Source organism: Gossypium hirsutum, chromosome A04 (genome assembly GCF_007990345.1).
Source record: "Gossypium hirsutum isolate 1008001.06 chromosome A04, Gossypium_hirsutum_v2.1, whole genome shotgun sequence".
Lineage (NCBI taxonomy): Eukaryota > Viridiplantae > Streptophyta > Magnoliopsida > Malvales > Malvaceae > Gossypium > Gossypium hirsutum.
The window spans coordinates 11,202,898-11,212,160 of record NC_053427.1 but is presented as its reverse complement, the minus strand read 5'-3'; the positions used below and the strand labels follow the sequence as shown (position 1 = coordinate 11,212,160).

Genomic DNA, 9,263 nt, shown 5'->3' with positions numbered 1-9,263 from the left:
TTCTTTGACATTTACACTTTTTATTTGGATTTTCTGTAATTTTTCTCTGTTCATATTTGTTGTACTAACCAAGGTTGTTTGTCTTTTATTTTTTATTTTTCATCATGCATCGTAGGCATCTTAATTAGGAGGGTGTTGATTAAAGATCGGTTGCCAAAAACAGGATTCTAATGGAAGAGTGGATTATACAAACAAACGAGAAAACGCTGTGGTCCGAGATTGGTCTCTAAGAACCCAGAAAGAAAAAGGGGACAGTCTAATGGAAAGATGTATTCCCAACCTACCCGAGCACGTAACTGTGAACGTTCGTCAGAATAACCTTGATGACTTGACTCGGATTTGGAGACAGTGGGATTCAGACACTAGAGGCATCTTCACTGAAAGGTACGGGGATATAACCAGCCTGATCGCCGTCAACATAGATGAAAGATTGATTCAGGCCATGATCAGATTCTGGGATCCGGCTTACCAGTGTTTCATTTTCAATCAAGAGGATATGACCCCAACCGTGGAAGGGTACGCTGCTTTACTTCATATTGATAATGTGCAATTCTACAAGATTTATGTGAAGGAGCCCAAGCCAATAACTTTCAAGAAAAAGCTGGTAAAGTTGACTGGCTTGACCGACACATGGGCTGAGAAACAAATAAAGAAAAAGAATGAAATTAGCTGTATTCCATGGTTTTCCCTGCGGGATTTAGTCCTAAATCATCCCGATATTTTGAAGAGAGTGAATCTATTCGCTTTGGCCATTTACGGATTGGTCGTCTTCCTAAAAGTTCTGGGACATATAGAGGTTGCAGTAGTAGACTTCTTTGAAAAGTTAAAACAAGGAATCAACCCTATCCCAACTATTTTGGTCGAGACCTTCAGATCCCTAAGCAATTGTAGGAGGAAATGGGAAGAACGCTTTATCGGATGTGTGCAATTGCTTAATGTTTGGATTTTGAGCCATTTCTGGAAAGTAGAGCGCACACCGTACCACATGTTTTCAAAAACCTTCGCCCCGTTGAAAGCTATCTTGAGAGAGAATGGCCAAAAGATGTCACCGAAGAGCATTGGGTTTTAGTTTTTCAGAACCTTCGAGCTGAAGATGTAACCTGGAAAGCACTGCGGATCTGCCCTTCGATTTTGTTATACAAGATGGGAAACCACGATTGGGTGCCAATGCTTGGATTATGGGGAGGAGTTGGTTATGCTCCGTTAATGGTCCAAAGGCAATTTTCTTCACGACAATTCATACACGTCACCGGAGGATTAGCACAGTCCGAGTTTCCTTTCGCGGGTGAAGGTTATATGAAAAGGGTCCGAGACACTGCAAAGTCTTGGAAGAAAATTCATCTGATGGAATTGGCTCTATATGCTAATACTATCACCCAAGATTACGACATGTGGAGGAAGCAACGGCTGAACAGTCAGCAAATCTCGTCGACAAACTACACCGTCCAAAATCCTTTTTCGAAGGAAATACCGTCTGAGCTAGAAATGGCAAGACAAGAATTTGAATGAGAAAAGGCCAAGATGTCTCGGGACCTTAGTGCTCTTCAAGAGGAAAACTACCAGCTGAAAATCGACGTTCAGATTGAAAGATCCAGAACTGAGAAAGTACAAAAAGAAGCTGAAGTCATAAGAAATGACTTAAGGGATCTCTATCTGAAAAATAAGAAGTTAAGAGGCACAATAAAGAACAGTGGGCTGGGCAAGTCGTCGGCAGAATGGAAAGAAGAATTAAACAATATCAGAGGAGGGATGGAATTTTAGAAAGGGAAAACGAAGAAAGAAGAGGGAAAAGCTACGCGTGCTATGATATAATTAAGAAAGAAGAATGCTGAGTATGAAACGGTGACTGCAGAATTTGTAACTAGTCAATCCGAACGTCAGGAGCTAAGAAGGAAAATACGAGATCTAGAAAATATGTTGCAATCTCGTCAGCAACAGTTAGATACTCTTCTAAAAGCTCTAGAAGAAAAGAATGATAAGTACGACAGAGACACTCGCACTTATGAAGGAGCTCTCCAAGAAAAAGAAATGCAACTCAGCTTTTTGATCAATGAAATTCGTAAAACAGCTATGCAAGTTGTGCAACTATCAGATGAAGCCGAAGCTCTCAGTTGCCAATTCCTTCCGAGCCAAAGATCAAGCATGTCAGAATTCTTAGAGCGAGTGAAGAAACAAGGCAATGTGGCTAGGAAATTTGTGTAACTGTTGAATCAAAGAATGGTGAAACGTTTTGTAATAGACTCTTTTGATAAATGAAATGCCTAAGTATGGGGCTATCTTGAAATCAACACCAAATTCTCACATATTTATTCATGACTAACATTCATTCATCATTTATTCAATATTCATTTGTCATTCATTCATTCATTGCATGTACATATCACCATAATCATTTACTAAGGCTAAAACCATATAATCCGCAGTTGCGACACTACAAGTCTGGAATCACGCCATTCTTATAGGACATGCCGAAAAGCTAGAACTATGGAAGCCGAGTTCAATGAAAGAATTGAAAGGATGGAAAGGGTCCAAAGAGAATTGCAAGAGCAGTTGACCAAGTCACAACAGGAAGCAAGAGATTTGATGTTAAGATCTCGAGAGGAATCGCTCAGCAAAGAGATCAGATGGCCAAAATGATAGAGATGATGACAGCTTTGGTCAAAGGAAAAGGACCTATGCAGAGCCCTGACACCATAGAGCCTCAGCCAAGAACTAATCATGATCAGGATCCGCTCTATCCCCCAGGATTCATTCCACCTCATGCACACGCAATGCAAAGAGAATATCCTCAAAGGGAACCTACAAGCCTCGAGCAACGAATTATACCACCTACTCATCTAGGGCAAAGTACATTCGTATCAAACCCAGGAGCTAACCCTGTTGATTCCAATGTTCTAGATTTGGATGACCCGATGGAGATAGCCAGGTTGAAAATGGATGATCATGATGTTCAAGATAAGTATAGGAGTTTAGAAGAAAGACTCAAAGCGATAGAAGGTACTGAAGCCTTCTCTGCATTGAGTTCCAAAGAGCTCAGTTTGGTGCCCGATCTGGTTCTGCCTCCAAAATTTAAAGTGCCCAATTTTGAAAAATATGATGGAACAAAATGTCCAAAGGCACACCTTGTCATGTTTTGCCGAAAGATGACTGGTTACGTGAATTAAGATAAATTGCTAATACACTATTTCCAAGATAGCTTGGTCGGATCGGCCCTTCGATGGTATAATCAACTTAGTAGAGAAAGGATCCGATCATGGAAAGACTTGGCATCAAAATTTTGTGAACAATACAAGCATGTATCCGACATGGTGTCTGATCGTCTAACTCTGCAGATGATGGAAAAGAAGCCAACGGAGACTTTTAAGCAATACGCGCAAAGATGGAGGGATATCTCGGCCCAAGTAGAACCCCCATTGACTAAAACTGAAATAACAGTCCTCTTCATCAACACTTTGAAAGCACCGTTTTATGATAAGTTGGTAGGAAGTGCCACAAAAGATTTCGCAGATATTTGGTAGGAAAACCTAATAGTTTCTTCACTTTTGCACGAAACTCTTGGAATTTATTGAAGATTTTGCTCTTGCAGTGCATTTAGGTACACCAAATCATATTTGGAATAATTATCTATAAAAGTTACATGATAATTGTAACCATATCAAGCACTAACATTCATGAGACTGCATACATCAGCATGCACAAGTTCTAAGGGTTGAACAGTCTGTGTATCTTTTGCATTAAAAGATCACTTGATCATTTTACATTCTAATAAAGATTCACATTATGAAAGATGTATCTCTTTAAGTGAACTTAAAGTCTCATCTTTCACAAGTCTAGCGATTCTATCTTCATTAATATGATAAAGTCTTAGATGCCATAGGTATGCCTCGTTAGAGAGAAGTTTCAAGTTTCATATTTACGAGTTCAATTTCTAGTAGTAAGTGCATATTTGATTTGAAAAAATAAATATTATTTTGCATCCCTCCATTAGAATAAGAGATTGATTTCTATGAACTGCAATACCATTACAGAAAGTCACAGTATAATCATCTTTAAATAAATGTGCAACATAAATTACATTTCTTCTAAAGTTTGGTACATAGAAAACTTCTCCCAAAGCAATCTTCCTAAAACTGTCAAAACAAAGATGTACTTCTCGGGTTTCTTTTGTAGCCACATAGCTCCTATCTCCAGTTCGTAATGGTAGATTCTTATCCCGAAGATCTTTCGTTTCCTTAAACCCCTGTAAAGAAATACAAACATGACTAGTGACTCCATAATCAATGACTTAGTGGCCTCCTGAGTCTTTCACTAAACAAGTTTCAATAATCAAGAGTTTCATACCTTTACCCTTAGAGGCTAAGTAATCCTTACGCTCTTTGCAGTTTTCCTTGTAGTGCTCTTTCTTATTGCAAAAGAAACACACGGACTTTTTTTGGTGTTATTCATTTTTATGGTATATATTATGGGTTCATGATTGTCCCTCTCAACAATGTCATCTGCAAGGTTTGAACTTAAGTTTTCCCTTAGAATGCAATGTACCTTACTATTATAACCAACACTTGTTGATAAAAACACTTAGATTTTAACAAGTTTTTAGACTTCTTTTTGTTCGCTTTGAGTGAACTTGAAGTTTTAACCTTTTTCTTACCCTTAGATTGCTAGTCCTCCCTTCAAAGGAAACAGTCACTCGGTTTGCTTCTGTTTTATTAATTCCTCTTTCTTAATATACGAATATGCATTATTCTACAACTCATGATGGTGGAGTCTAAATGTGCCACTACCATTGATGAAATAACTTTTGCAAACCAAAGGAAATTATTCGTATCTTAATTAACCTTAAACTCAAAATACTATAATAACTTAATCTACAATAAAATTTTATTTTGTCCGTTTACGCATAATTTTAATAAAAATATTCAAAATAAATTAATAAAAAAAATCACCCTGGCTCTCTTGCAAATAAGGGCAGTTGACCCTGACTTGCATCTGGTCTATCTTTCTGTACCACGCAGCAACTATCAAATGTAAGAAATTAAGAGAGAAAATAGCGCAAATCCTGCTTGTCAATATTCTCATTTGCTTCATCGGCGCGCCAATTATGTAATGGGGCGTAAGAGACGAATATGAAGGCCTAGACGATTTCACTAAAGACTAATTTAGATTTTGATTAAATAGTCAAACCTTCTGTATAATAACTTTATTCAATATTTTATTTAGTATAGAGGTAATTGTTATACATTTATATTGTTATAAAAAGAGAATTATATTAAATTTATCATAAAATTTATTCTATGTATTCCTATCAAATAAAAAAATTTAAGAATTATGTTCAGAAAAAAAAATAAAGATCCAAACAACAAAATTAAAAAAAAAACGTATAGTTGGTGCACACATTATTACTTTTTTGCATCTTTTACTGTACATTCTTTCACATGACTAATTATGATGTTTATAAATCTAATAAGTTCAATCAAATCAAATTAATTAATTAATAATAATTTATTAAATTCAAGTAATGAATTTATAAATTTATAATGTTCCAAATTCATAGTAAAATATTTAATTAGGGAACTTAATAGTTTATTGAATTGATATATTTAATTCCACTCATTGAAGATTATTTTCATTTGATAAAATATGGTTAATAGATTTTTTAGGTGAAATTTAAACATTTTATTGAAATAACATTTTAATTAAGATCATTTTTATTTAATAAGTTAGAATTAGTAGACTTGTTTATATGAAATAATTATATTTGCGCGTCAAATTTTGACAATATACTATTGTAAAGAACTAATTTAATAAGGAATGTATTTCATAACTATGATTATTGCTTGAAAAGATATTATACAAGATTAAAATAAAACATAAAAAAAAACCGATTCCGCTAGAAATTTAACTATTATAACAAAATATTATTATAATGAGTGACTGTTATAGAGAATTAAGATAAATATAAAAATAACTTAAGAGAATTTTTTTAATCTATAAAAATAAAAATGGACTAAAAACCACTCAATTTAAATGTAAATGTAGTGATATAATAACAATAAAATGGTAATAGAAAATAAAATCTAATTATTGTAGTCTTAATTTTTCTAAAACTTACATTATTGCATGTAATATTACATTCTAGAATAAGATTATCTTATTTGGATTCTCAATATTCTAGTTATCTCTTAATCTTACATCCTCAAGTAGTATCAAGATGTCGTAATATAAGAAGTAATAATAATACAGTTCATTCGTTAGATTATTTTAGATTATGGATATAATATTAATCTTGAATTTTGGACATATTTATTCTTTTGTTTTTATTATTTTAATAAATTTAACGGTTTTTTTTCTCAAATAAAATTTGGTACTAATTTAAAAAAATTTATTAATCGTGAAACAATAGTTATAATACTTTAAAACTATAATTACTATATTTACTCTAATAATTTATTTATTACTATATTAATAATATTTATAATTATAATTAAGGCTAGCAATCATTTTTCATGAATTATTATAATTATGTTTTATAAATTTATTTAAATATTATAAATTTATTAGTATATAAATTGTAATAAAAAATTATAATAATTTATAATTTTGATTAAAAACTATTAAAGAAATTATACTTGTTAAAAAAATTTATAACAAAGATAATTTAATAAAATGTGTTTCTAGATAATCTTACATTCTGTCAATCAATTAATTAAATCTTATATTCCATCAAAATGAACCAAATTAACAAGGTAATATAATAGTACGCCCATAATCTTACATTCCCTTAATTATATTACGAAACATAATCTTATTAAAATAACTACCAACTATGTTACTAAAATAAATTTAGATTATTTAAATAATTAACGTGTATATAATTTCACAATGTTACAATTCTAACAAAATAATAGAGATTAGAAGGTCAAAAAAATGAAAATATGTAGTAGTAATGAACATAACGTGAACTTTGGGAGTTTTCCTAAAATCCATTTTCAATTCAAGAGAATGAAAAATAGAAAATATTGTGAGTAGGGTTCATCAATTAGAAAGATTTCAATTTTCTCTTTCATATTATAAAAGAACAAAATATATATATATATATTGTGAGCAGAGTTTTTATTTGTCAAATTTGGATTTTGCTAACAAAAAAAATATACTTTTTTCTTTTTTAAAAACAAAAAAAAATTGACTTGATTGGCATTTTAGTTGAATTTTCATAAGATGACTTAATTAAAAAAATATTTATTTCAAAATTTTTTTGTAGTATAAATATACGTTCATTGAGTGCTAGTTCTTCACAACTTAGCAATTAGCAAAGAAAAAAAGCCCTTAAATTAGTGTAGTATCTCTGCTTGTATTGCAAAAATAATAATAATAATAATAATAAATGATGAGTTTAATCCATGTGTTTTTGTTTTTAATTCTTGGGACATTGGTATCTCTTGCCATGTCTCGAACAATTCTTGAAAGCACCATTGTTGACAAACATGTGCAATGGATGGCTGATTTCAGTCGAAAATACGAGAGCAAATTAGAGAAGGAGAAGCGTCTTAATATATTCAAAGACAACTTGGAATATATTGAGAGCTTCAACAATGGCGGAAATAGGAGTTTTAAGTTAGGTATTAATGAATTTGCAGACATGACACAGGATGAATTCATTGCAACTCACACTGGATACAAGATGCAGAACAATCCCACATTGTTCGAATCAACATCGTTTATGTATGAAAACTATACAAACGCTCCGAAAAACTTCGATTGGAGGGACCAAAATACCGTTACTCATATTAAGAATTAGGGTCAATGTGGCAAGTCTCGATAATATATATAATTAAATTGGTATTACGAGAATATTTTAATAATTTCATAATGGATTTGGTTTCAGTTAATTCGTAACACTAAAATTAATTAAAAATTTAAAATAATTATATATATTGCTCAGCCAAGCATTTATTTATTCACTAATACTTGGAAAGGGTTATTTGTTGGTTTACTTTGCAGGATGTTGTTGGGCATTTTCAGCAGTGGCAGCCGTTGAAGGGTTAATCAAAATCAAAACTGGTAAATTAATCTCATTATCTGAGCAACAACTGTTGGATTGCAGCAGAAATGGAGGAAATTCCGAGGTTGCAATGGAGGATGGATGATGAATGCTTTCGACTACATTAGCCAAAACCAAGGAATAGCCTCTGAAGAAAGCTACCGATATAAACAAATACAAGAAACTTGCGAGACGCAGATAAACGAAGTTGCCACCATCAGTGGCTATCAAATGGTGCCTAAAAACGACGAAGAAGCATTGCTTAAGGCCGTCACGAATCAACCGGTCTCGGTTGCACTTGAAGGCCATGGACGAGACTTTCAGTTTTACAATGGTGGAGTGTTTACAGAAGATTGTGGAAATTCTCTCACCCATGCAGTCACCATTGTTGGATATGGGACAAGTAAAGAAGGTTTAAACTATTGGCTGATTAAGAATTCATGGGGACAAAGATGGGGTGAAAATGGGTATATGAAGATTCAAAGGAATTGTGAAAACGCAAGGTGGCTTATGTGGCATAGCCATGAAAGGGTCGTATCCAATTGCATAAGTTCCTATTACTACAATTAGTTGGCCGTGTCAAATGGTCTAAGATATATGTTGTACTTGTGTTTTTCTTCCTTCCATTTGGTGTTGATGTTTGTGGTTTGTTTGGAACTATTGAGTCTTGCACTCTTCCCAACCTTTTATCTATATAATGAATAAATGATTATTTATTAAAAAAAAAGCTTCCAAAAAGTTTGATAGTTATGTATAGAGAAACAACTATTTGGCAATTCTTTTTCTTTTATTAAAAAAATATTTTAAAAATTTAAACTAAACGGTGATTTGAATTTGATGAGTATAATTTCTTAAATAAAAATAATTCATTCCTCATATTTGTCAACAATAATTAAGATAAATTACATAATTAATCACTCAATTGTTAAGTGTTTTTGTATGAAATTTACATTCATTTACATTTTTTATTATGAATATATTCACAACTCATCTAAATCTCTCACATATTATTTCATCCAATATTTGCCAACATTTGGAGCTAAAATCTCAACATAGAGAGAAATCGCTATTAAAACTCTTTAATTTAATCATTTTTAATTTTCGTATTTTTTTTTATTTTCTATCAACACAATCCAAAATTTAATAGCAAAACTCACATTTCATATTCATTAAAAATATTTGAATAAAATATCATCATAAAATGTGAAGTAAGCAAATTTTTAAA

The 9,263-nt window shown here is 32.2% G+C and overlaps 1 pseudogene; it reads left to right on the top strand.

The window, feature by feature from the left end:
* The first annotated feature begins 7,441 nt into the window (after window positions 1-7,441).
* On the top strand, window positions 7,442-8,693 carry LOC107948010 (ervatamin-B-like; annotated as a pseudogene).
* The last annotated feature ends 570 nt before the right edge of the window (window positions 8,694-9,263 follow it).